The sequence below is a fragment of the Kogia breviceps genome, chromosome 5, assembly GCF_026419965.1.
Source record: "Kogia breviceps isolate mKogBre1 chromosome 5, mKogBre1 haplotype 1, whole genome shotgun sequence".
NCBI lineage: Eukaryota > Metazoa > Chordata > Mammalia > Artiodactyla > Physeteridae > Kogia > Kogia breviceps.
In genome coordinates, this window is record NC_081314.1 from 111,044,332 (window position 1) to 111,056,949 (window position 12,618).

The window sequence follows — 12,618 nt, forward strand, 5'->3', positions numbered from 1 at the left end:
GGACACGGGTTCATGCCCTGGTCCAGGAGGATCCCACATGCCGTGGAGCGGCTAGACCCGTGAGCCATGGCTGCTGAGCCTGTGTGTCCAGAGCCTGTGCTCCACAACGGGAGAGGCCACAGTGGTGAGAGGCCCATGTACCGAAAAAAAAAAAAAAAAAAAGTAATGGCAAAGATTGAGTGAACTCTAGGTCATAAATGGGCTGCAGCCTCTTTCATTATCCTTAAAAATTAAGCAGCATTAAGAATTTTTAGACTACAGTCCAGCACGATTTAAAATATAGAAATATGTCATTTTACTTTAAGTGCCTCCAGATAGGTAGATAAGTATAGATATAAACCTTTATATCTATATATAGATATAGATATCCTATCTGTACAGTTTTAGAGTTTTAATTGATATTTAGTATGCAGAAGTGGATAGGCATCTATGCTAATACGTTGCCTCAATGTTTCAACAACATTCAGTCAACTTGTGTACTTTGCTTTGTGTAAAGATCGTATTTGGGTGTCTGACCTCCTCTGTAGCATGGAGTAGGAAGCTGGGGAATAACAGACCTGCCTGCTTTTACATATACCCACCACCACCAGCAACCTGACAGAATGTCTGAAATTCCCTGAATGTCTGAAATTATATAGGATATAATGTGACTATATTAACTGTGATGGATAATGCAAAAATTTCAGTGTTTTGTAACGTATACAGAGCTATAAAAAGTGTAAGCTATTATCAGCACACAAGTCATACTTTGTCATTGTTGTTTTTATCGTGTCTACCAGAAAAAAGAATCTATCATTTATCTAAAAAGCATTAAAAAATGTTCTATTCGAACACATAAAAGCCATCTCTAATAATGAAATGTTACAAATATCAAAAAGAATCTATTTAAATAAATATCTTGTCAATAAATATTTAAATATTAATCTATTTAAATATCTTATCAGTAAAGATGTTACATTTTTTTTTAGTTTTCCAATAGAATTTCAATATATCATAATTTAGTGAATTTCAGTGAGTTTGGATACTAAGTTATACTAAATTATATTCTTAATTTTCTCTGTGTTTTAAATGTAAATGTAATACCAGTATGTTAAAACCTATTTTACTTAGGCATATTCTTAATAATTAAAGGCATTCAACAACCATAAGTTTGCAGTATTTAACAGATTACTATTCTATGAAGAGCAGTATGATCTCTTGGGCAGTCTTTCTGTGTGGTGTTTTATTGATAATACATTTCAGGACACTGTAATATAAAAATTAACAAAGAAAAAATATTTCATCATCTCTTGGGTATTGTCCAATGCAAATTTTACCAGTTCTTTTCTAAGGCAAAACACAAACCTCTCACCTATTAAACATGATAAATTAACATAAAAGATACACTGGAGTCCAAAGACAAAATGAAAGAGATAGTTTTACTCACTGGGAAGTCCAAACACAATGGAAGAACTTGAATTATTTTTACTTTGTGCAACAAAAGAGCCATGAAAGGCATTGTAACTTCACCAAGCATTGTCTTTGTATTTGTACTTTCTATTTGAGAAAAAGTATTCTTTAGTATATTAAATAATTATATTCCACCCAAAATAGTAAAATTCTATTTATTGAGTCAATTTTCTATTAACATTTAATACACATCTGAAAGTTATTTCATTCAGAAAAATGTTCCAAAATAACAAAATTGGAAATACAATATCTAAATTTAAGAAGAAGGCAAGAATGACAATTACAAGATAAATGGCTTTTTACAATGTCAAGGAAAGGAAAATTAGTTTGGTTTTGGTCCAAGGGGAAGAAAATTGTTTCATTAAGAAGAAATGTATTCCAATAAGGGTCTCAAATTTCTGTAATTGAAAATTTCAACTAAGTTTATGCTCTAACTCAATCATCCATCTCAAAAGATCTCTATACTTGAGACAATCATGTTTCTACTTTAAACAGACTATGCATCATGATAAAACTTTCCAATGTGGGATAAAAATTCTGCTGGATAAAATTCAAAAATTATCCCTAAAAAATGTGCTGCTAAAGAAATAAGCGAATTGTAAGAATTGTAAGAGATATTAAAAAAAAAAAAAAACAAACCACTAAATTGCCTTAGGAACATCTGTTGAACCTTGGTCTAAGGTAGCCTGGAGATTTTGTTTTAACTGGCTGAGCACCATAAGTGGGGCAAAGCCTGAATAGTAGGTTAAATCAGAAAACTCTTCATAAAGTTGGAACTCTGGAAAAAGTATTATTTTCAGTGGGGTAAAACTCAAAAAATACTAAAATTCAGAAGATGTTGGGACACTTTTTTTTTGCCTAAAGAATCCAAATCTCTCCTGAGATTTTCTAAACATAGTCTGCTGTCAAATATGCTTGACATCAAAATTGACTATCATGTAGTGCTCAAACTGTAAGCTGAAGATTTAAAGTTGTCCTAGGCAGGTCCTTGCCCCTACTTCCATAAGAGAAGCAACACAAACAGTCTCAGAAAAAAAGAACTTTAAGTAAAGACTTCAAAAAATCTCCAAGATTTATTTTTAAGAATAGAAGTTTATCAAAAATGATAAGTAGATAATTGTTATCCTGAGTGAAAGTTAACTGAAACAAAAATTTTATAATCAGGATTTATAAGTCTATAATTATTGAAATTATCAGATACATAATATAAAAATTATATATTTAATATGCTTAGAGAAACAAAACATAGAATTCAAAATATGAGAAAACAAAGAGATTATCAAAAAGATCAAGGTAGGTTTGAAAAATAAGCTAACATATAGATAAACATAAATTTATACATATATTAAAGGCAATGTAAATATATACATATGAATAAAAATTCAATGCAAGATTTCTTGTGTCTGATATTTATAAGCCACATTAGCACAACCAACTCAAAACTATGACTCATAACTATAACATTAACAAAATATTTCTTTAAAATAATTGAAGATTTGACAAGATCATAAGATGGCGTCAAACTCAAAACCCAGAGAAATAAATATGTAAGAAAATTTCTTTCTTTGAGAATAACTGATGAGATTGGCAAATTTGAATATGGTGTTAGGGGGATAAAATAAAACCACATTGCTTACAGAATACGGGAATTCTTTGAAGATAACCATCTCCTTCATGGGGTTAGGATCAACTGAGGTTGACCAACATTAATTTGGAACTGACAGCCCAAATGTAACTCAACTGGATCTTCTGAGAAACGTCAAGCCTTAAATTTAGTTTAAGGTTGTCTTATACTAGCAGCAACCAGTCAACTGGCAAACAAAGACATCTTTTTCTTTAGGCTTCAATTATGCTTTCATGTACTTTTTTTTGTACAATGGCATGCACACAATCAAAGCAATCAAGACACTCAAGAAAACAATTCAACTTAAAGAAAACAATTTAACTTAAACAACAGTTTAAGTTAAACTACAGAAACAGACAAGGAACAGACACAAAATGATTTTGATATTAAACATTGGACTCCAAATATAAAATAACTAATATATACAAATAATGCATATACATATACAGTTTATATATAAAATTATTTTAAAATATATAAGCCAGAGGAAACTATAAAAAATTAATAGTGAATATAAAAATCAAACCAAAATAAATCTAGAAGTAAAAAACACATTAACTAAAATTAAAATACTATATATAAATAGTATTTATGGTACCATAAATACTATATGGTTTTATAACTATTTAGACTAAACTGATAACATAATTGGTAGACTGGAAGAGAGGTCAGAAAAATTACCCAGACTTGAAACACAGATTTATATCTATGAAAAATTCAATAGGAATAGAAGATGAACCCTTAAAGTCTAATATGCATTTAAATATAAACTCAGAAGAGAGGGTAGTAAAGACACAAAATGTGAACAGTAATCACTAAGAATTTTTAAAACTGATGAAAATCATCAAGCTATAAAATCAAAGAGTCCAATTTATTTTAAAAAGAAAAAATAAAAAATTCACACACAGATACATGATAATAATACTGCAGAAAACAAAATACAACAAATTCTTAAAAGAGCAGAGGAGGAGGGAAGACAGATCATCAGTAATGAACAGTGAGTAGACCAGACTCAGTCCAGAGAGCACACTTCGAATGGTAATAGAACTCTATATAAAACACACCACACACACACACACACACACACACACACACACACACACACACACACTACAAATTAATTTTCTAAAATTTTGTTTAATAAGATGTTTAGCAAGGTTTCTAGTTATAAGGTCAATGAGCTGAAGTCAATTGCATTTTTTAAAATAAAAAGTTGAGGGGCTTCCCTGATGGTGCAGTGATTGAGAACCCACCTGCCAATGCAGGGGACACAGGTTCGTGCCCAGGTCTGGGAAGATCTCACATGCCATGTAGCGGCTGGGCCCATGAGCCATGGCCACTGAGCCTGCGAGTCTGGAGGCTGTGCTCTGAAATGGGAGAGACCACAACAGTGAGAGGCCCACGTACCACACAAAAAAAAAAAAAAAAAAAAAAAGTTGAAAATTTAAAATAATACATAATTTGTAATATTTTAAAAATAAACACTGTCTAGAAATAAATCTAACAAAAGTTACAGAAGAGCTATATTATAATGCATTAAATATTTATATAAACCATTGAAAAACTCAGTATTATGAAGATAGCTGTATTCTGCATATTGACTTAGGTATTCAGTTCAGTGTCAATGAAATCATAACCAGCTATTTTGTGGGAATTGATAGACTGATTCTAAATTTTAATACTAGAACAAAGAACCAAGTGTAAGCAAAATTTTCCTATAAAAGAAGTCCAAGGAGGGAGAGGATGTATTATATAGTTTTATTAAATAAAGCATTATGGTATTAGTGCTCAAGTATAAATAAATGGACCAATATATTTATGAAAATGTAACAGAAATGGCATTACAGGTCATAACAAAGAAGATGGGCTATTCTAGTATTTCTCATTCCAATAAAAGATTCAGCTGTCAGACTTAATTTTGCTTTTGTGTTCTGTGGTGGGTTTTAACATTTTCCATCCCTTTACTCTGGTTTTCAACAAAGTTACTATGCTTCATCTAGGTGTGGTTTGTTTTGCATTTATCTAACTTTGAGTTCATTGTGATTGGTATCACTCAGCAAAATTTTGATAATTCTCAGCCATTATTTTCTTGAATTTTTTTAATACAGCAGGTTCTTATTAGTTATCTATTTTATACATATTGGTGTATATATGTCAATACCAATCTCCCAAATCATACCAGCACCACCATGCCCGCCCCTGCCCCACTTTCCCCCTTGGTGTCCATATGTTTGTTATCTACATCTTTGTCTCTATTTCTGCCTTGCAAACCAGTTAATATGTACCATTTTTCTAGATTCCACATATATGCATTAGTATATGACATTTGTTTTTCTCTTTCTGACTTACTTCACTCTATATGACAGTCTCCGGGTCCATCCACATCTCTACAAATGACCCAGTTTCATTCCTTTTAATGGCTGAGTAATATTCCATTGTATATATGTACCACATCTTCTTTATCCATTCATCTGTCAGTGGACATTTAGGTCGCTTCCATGACCTGGCTATTGTAAACAGTGCTGCAATGAACATTGGGGTGCATAGGTCTTTTTGAATTATGGTTTTCTCTGGGTGTATACCCAGTGGTGGGGTTGCTGGTCATATGGTAATTCTATTTTTAGTTTTTTAAGAAACCTCCATACTGTTCTCCATAGTGGCTGTGTCAATTTACATTCCCACCAAGAGGCCAAGAGGGTTCCCTTTTCTCCACACCCTCTCCAGCATTTGATGTTTGTAGCTTCCCTGATGATGGCCATTCTGACCGGTGTGAGGTGATGCCTCATTGTAATTTTGATATGCATTTCTCAAGTAATTATTGATGTTGAGCAGTTTTTCATGTGCCTCTTGGCCATCTGTATGTCTTCTTTGGAGAAATGTCTATTTATGTCTTCTGCCCATTTTTTGATTGGATTGTTTGTTTTTTTAAAGATTCATCTGCATGAGCTGTTTATATATTTTGGAAATTAATCCTTTGTCCAATGATTCATTTGCAAATATTTTCTCCCATTCTGAGGGTTGTCTTTTTGTCTTGTTTATAGTTTCCTTTCCTGTGCAAAAGCTTTTAAATTTCATTAGGTCCCATTTGTTTATTTTTGTTTTTATTTCCATTACTCTAGGAGGTGGGTCAAAAAAGATCTTGCTGTGATTTATGTCAAAGAGTGTTCTTCCTATGTTTTCCTCTAAGGGTTTTATAGTGTCCGGTCTTACATTTAGGTCTTTAATCCATTTTGAGATTATTTTTCTGTATGGTGTTAGGGAGTGTTCTAATTTCATTCTTTTACATGTAGCTGTCCAGTTTTCTCAGCACCACTTATTGAAGAGACTGTCTTTTCTCCATTGTATATCCTTGCCTCATTTGCCATAGATTAGTTGACCATATGTGTGTGGGTTTATCTCTGGGCTTCCTATCCTGTTCCATTGATCTACATTTCTGTTTTGTGTGACATTACCAGACTCTCTGGATTGCTGCAGCTTTGTAGTATAGGCTGAGGTCAGGGAGTCTGATTCCTCCAGATCCGTATTATTCCCTCAAGATTGATTTGGCTATTGAGTGTCTTTTGTGTTTCCATACAAATTTTAAGATATTTTGTTCAGGTTCTGTTAAAAAATGCATTGGTAATTTGATAGGGATTACGTTGAATCTGTAGATTGCTTTGGGTAGTATGGTCATTTTCACAATATTGATTCTTCCAATCAAAGAACACGGTTTATCTATCTGTTTGTGTCATCTTTGATTTTTTTCATCAGTGTCTTATAGTTTTCTGAGTACAGGTATTTTACCTCCTTAGGTAGGTTTATTCCTAGGTATTTTATTATTTTTGTTTCAGTGGTGAGTGGGATTGTTTCCTTAATTTCTCCTTCTGATCTTTTGTTGTTAGGGTATAGGAATGCAAGAGATTTCTGTGTGTTAATTTTGTATCCTGCAACTTTACCAAATTCATTGATTAGATCTAGTAGTTTTCTGGTGGCATCTTAGTATGTATAGTATGTCATCTGCAAACAGTGACAGTTTTACTTCTTCTTTTCCAATTTGGATTCATTTTATTTCTTTTTTGTCTCTGATTGCCATGGCTAGGACTTCCAAAACTATGTTGAATAGTAGTGGCAAGAGTGGACATCCTTATTTTGTTCCTGATCTTAGAGGAAATGCTTTCAGTTTTTTACCATTGAGAATGATGTTTGCTGTGGTTTGTCATATATGGCCTTTATTATGTTGAGGTAGGTTCCCTCATATGCCCACTTTCTAGAGAGTTTTTATCGTAAATAGGTGTTGAATTTTGCCAAAAGCTTTTTCTGTATCTGTTGAGAAAATCATATTGTTTTTATTCTTCAGTTTGTTAATATGGTGTTTCACATTGATTGATTTGCAAATACTGAATAATCCTTTTATTCCTGGGATAAATCCCACCTGATCATGGTGTATGATCCTTTTAATGTGTTGTTGGATTCTGTTTGCTAGTATTGTGTTGAGATTTTTGAATCTATATTCATCAGTTATATTGGTCTGTAATTTTCTTTTTTTCTGGTACCTTTGTCTGGTTTTGGTATCAGCATGTGGATGGCCTTGTAGAATTAGTTTGAGAGTGTTCCTTCCTCTACAATTTTTTGGAAGAGTTTGAGAAGGATGGGTGTCAGCTCTTCTCTAAATGTTTGATAGAATTCACCTCTGAAGCCATCTGGTCCTGAACTTCTGTTTATTGGGAGGCTTTTAATCACAGTTTCAATTTCATTACTTGTGATTGGTCTGTTCATATTTTCCATTTATTCATGGTTCAGTCTTGGAATGTTATACCATTCTAAGAATTTGTCCATTTCTTCCAGGTTGTCCATTTTATTGGCATATAGTTGCTTGTAGTAATGTCTCATGATCCTTTTTATTTTTGCAGTGTCAGTTTTTACTTCTCCTTTTTCATTTCTAATTTTATTGATTTGAGTCCTCTCCCTCTTTTTCTTGATGAGTCTGGCTAAAGGTTTATAAATTTTGTTGATCTTCTCAAAGAACCAGGTTTTAATTTTATTGATCTTTGCTATTGTTTTCTTTGTTTCTCTTTCATGTATTTCTGCTCTGATGTTTATGATTTCTTTCCTTCTACTAACTTTGGGTTTTATTTGTTTTTTCTTTCTCTAGTTCCTTTTGGTATACGGTTAGATTGTTTACTTGAGATGTTTCTTGTTTCTTAAGGTAGGATTGTATTACTATAAACTTCCCTCTTAGAGCTGTTTTTGCTGCTTCCCGTAGGTTTTGGATCATCGTGTTTTCATTGTCATTTTTCTCGGTATTTTTTGATTTCCTCTTTGATTTCTTCAGTGATCTCTTGGTTATTTAGTAACGTATTGTTGAACCTCCATGTGTTTGTGTTTTTATATTTTTTTCCTGTAATTTATTTCTAATCCCATAGTGTTGTGGTAAGAAAAGATGCTTGATATGATTTCAATTTTCTTAAATTTACTGAGTTTTGATTTGTGGCCCAGGATGTGATCTACCCTGGAGAATGTTCCATGTGCACTTGGGAAGAAACTGCAATCTGCTGTTTTGGGGTGGAATATCCTATAAATATCAATTAAATCTATTTTCTCTATTGTGTCATTTAAAGCTTGTTTTTCCTTATTATTTTTCTGTCAGGATGATATGTCCATTGGTGTAAGTGAGGTGTTAAAGTCCCCCACTATTATTTTGTTACTGTCGATTTCCTCTTTTATAGCTGTTAGCATTTGCCTTATATATTGAGGTGTTCCTGTGTTGGGTGCATATATATTTATAATTGTTATATCTTCTTCTTGGATTGATCCCTTGATCATCAGGTAGTGTCCCTCCTTGTCTCTTGTAACATTCTTTATTTTAAAGTCTATTTTACCTGATATGAATATTGCTACTCCAGCTTTCTTTTGATTTCCGTTTGCATGGAATATCTTTTTCCATCCCCTCACTGTCAGTCTGTACATGGCCTTAGGTCTGAAGTGGGTCTCTTATAGACAGCCTATATGTGGGTCTTATTTTTGTATCCATTCAGCCCAGCTGTGTCGTTTGATTGGAGCATTTAATCCATTTACATTTAAGGTAATTATCGATATGTATATTCCTATTACCATTTTCTTAATTGCTTGGGGTTTGGTTTTGTAGGTCCTTTTCTTCTCTTGTGTTTCCTAGTTAGAGAAGTTCCTTTAGCATTTGTTGTACTGCTAGTTTGGCGGTGCTGAATTCTCTTAGCTTTTGCTTGTCTGTAAAGCTTTTGATTTCTCTTTCGAAGCTGAATGAGATCCTTGCTGGGTAGAGTCATCTTGGTTGTAGGTTTCTCTCTTTCACCACTAAATATATCGTGCCACTCCCTTCTGCCTTTCAGAGTTTCTGCTGAGAAATCAGCTGTTAACCTTATGGGGGTTCCCTTGTACATTGTCATTTTTCCCTTATTGCTTTTAATAATTTTTCTTTGTCTTTAAGTTTTGTCACTTTGATTACTATGTGTCTTGGCATGTTTCTCCTTGGGTTTGTCCTGCCTGGGACTCTCTGCACTTCCTGGACTTGGGTGGCTATTTCCTTTCCCATGCTAGGGAAGTTTTCAAATATAACCTCTTCAAATATTTTCTCAGGTCCTTTCTGTCTCTCCTCCTTCTGGGACCCTTATAATGCAAATGTTGGTGTGTTTAATATTGTCCCAGAGGTCTCTTAGGCTGTCTTTTCATTGTTTTTTTCTTTATTCTTTTCAGTAGCAGTAAATTCCACCATTCTTCTTCCAGGTCACTTATCTGTTCTTCTGCCTCAGTTATTCTGCTATTGATTCCTTCTAGTATGTTTTTCATTTCAGTTATTGTTCTGTTCATCTCCATTTGTTTGTTCTTTAATCCTGCTAGATGTTTGTTCTTTAATTCTTCTAGGTCTTTTTTAAACGTTCCTTGCATCTTCTCAATCTTTGTCTTTATTCTTTTTCTGAGGTCCTGGATCATCTTCACTATCATTATTCTGAATTCATTTTCTGGAAGGTTGCCTATCTCCACTTCATTTAGTTGTTTTTCTGGGGTTTTATTTGTTCCTTCTTCTGGTACATAGCCCTCTGCCTTTTCATTATGTCTATCTTTCTGTGAATGTGGTTTTCGTTCCAGAGGCTGCAAGATTGTAGTACTTCTTTCTTCTGCTGTCTGCTCTCTGGTGGATGAGACTAAGAGGCTTGTCAGTCATTATGTCTTCAAATGTTACATCTGTTTCATTTTTATTCTGTCCCCTCTGAGACTCCACTTACAAGTATGATAGATATTTCACTACATCCTCCTTGTCTCTCGTTCATTTTTTATATATTATGTCTTTTCATCTCTTCATGCTTTTTTTCTCAGCATTTCTCCTGTCTTATATTCCCATTTTCTATTTTTTACAGCTTTAACTATTCTATTAATTTCATCCTTCACAGTCTTAGTTTTTGTTATTTGTACATTTCAGCTCTAGAAGTTCCATTTGATTCTTTTTGGAAGATCAAGACTTCTGCCAGAAGTATCAAACTTCTCTTTCTTGCATTTTTTTAACATCTTAAGCAGAGTTTTATTTGTTTAATCTACATGTAATACTTTCCTCATCTATATTACCTCTGAATCTGTTTCTAATATCAAATTGTCTAGCTCTATATGGGTGATTATTTTTGATTAAATGCTGGAAATTATAGATAAAAATAGTAGAGATAATTTGAGCTCTGAAATAATTTGAGTTCTGAACATTTATATTTTCTTCTCTTAGAGGGAAAAGGTCAATAGCAATCTCAAATCAACTTAATCCAATCTAGTTTTGGAGTAATTTGAAGCTGTGCTTCAGTCTTAGTTAGGATGGTTTGTTTCCAGCTAATCTGTACACCTAAGTTGTAGAACTTTGCTTTTCTTTCATGGTGCCTACTGGGTTTATCAGTGCTCCTACTCCTTGGTAAGTCATGGATTTCAATTTTTTTCCTCTTAACCTTGTGATTAAAGTTTCTCTCAAATTCTAAGCCTGATAAGACAAAAAAAAAAAAAAAAAAAGGCCTCAAATGTTTATAGAAAAGTTGTTTTTGTCCTTTCAGATTTTGACTCTGTCACTGCTTATAACCACGTATCTACATATATTACAACATATATATTTTAATATATATTTTCTAGATTTTCTGTTTGTTCTTACTATATGGATTTGTTCATTACCTAATTCATTGTTACAGGGAATGTTACAGGGAAAAGAACTCTGGTAACTTTTTTTTTTTTTTTGAACCTGAAAACTAGACACTGCTCCTAACATTTCACTATAGTTGAACTCTGTTTTATGTAACTATATTTTAAGACTATAAATGTCTGTAGGCTAAAATTTTCCATATTTTTACTCTAAGTGTATTTTTATTGTTACATGGGCATCCAAACAATATTGTCACTAATATAAATTGATGATTCAGTTGAGACAGGGACAAATTCTACTAACTTTAACCATTAACATTACTGCCCAGGTCTACTGATTGGTTTCAACAGAAAAATGTGTGCTCCAACATCTTCTGCTGACTTCTTCATTTTCTTAAAAACCAATTTACTTGCAGATAGGGACAGAAAAGCAGGGTATGCATACTGGTGAGAATTATGAAACAAAGATTAATGAATGGTGCTTGTCAAAGATTTGCTGAAGTTATGTATTTTGCACAGGTTTCCTGATACAGCAGTCATGCATTCATTCAGTCTATAGAGTTTTGGACATAAAAATGGAATCATGTCAGATGAGTGAGCTAAGGAAATGTGAGCACTTGAATGGTAGCAATGCATTCCACATACTTCACCTTAATAAAGCCTGGCAAGTCACCCTTCTTAGACCTCATTTTTCCCCCTGTCAGCTGAATATGGGTAACAGTCCTAAGAGATAAAGAATAGGAATGGTATGCAAAATACTTCAACTTTTAATTTACTCTCAATGCTCTGTTTGACTTTTCAGCATGCCTGCTATGGTGCCAACAGGTATTTTAAGAGAAATTAATCTGCATTTAAAAAACTAACTATAGATACATTTTAAATGATCATATAAACTGTAGTTATGATTCATAGTACCAGTATAATAGACTTTTAGTGTTTGTTGATATCAGATGAATAATTTTGAAAATATTGGAAGCAAGATTTAAGTTTTCATTGTAACATGCTGGTCTCTTTACTTACATTTAGTGAACTGTATCCTAATTAGCTTCTGACTAAACTATTAGTAGCTTACTTTGGATGTCAAGCCAACTATACATCAATAACAAATTATTACTCCAATATTCAAACCTTGAAAGATTCATAATACATCCTGTAATATCATTTCCTTTCCTTGGTCAAAAGGACTAGCAAGAATATTGGGCAGTGACAAAAATCTTTCTTTATAGAGCAAGACACTTGGAAATCAATGGAAGTCACAGTTTCAAGATAAACCCAGATCTCCATCTAAATATCACCTCTGCTTTAGGGTTATTTCATTTCAAAATATTTATTCACCATTTGGTTACAGGGGAGGGGAGTTGGGAAGTGGGTAAAATGACTAAAGGTGGTCAAGAGGTACAAACATCCAGTTATAAAATAAATAA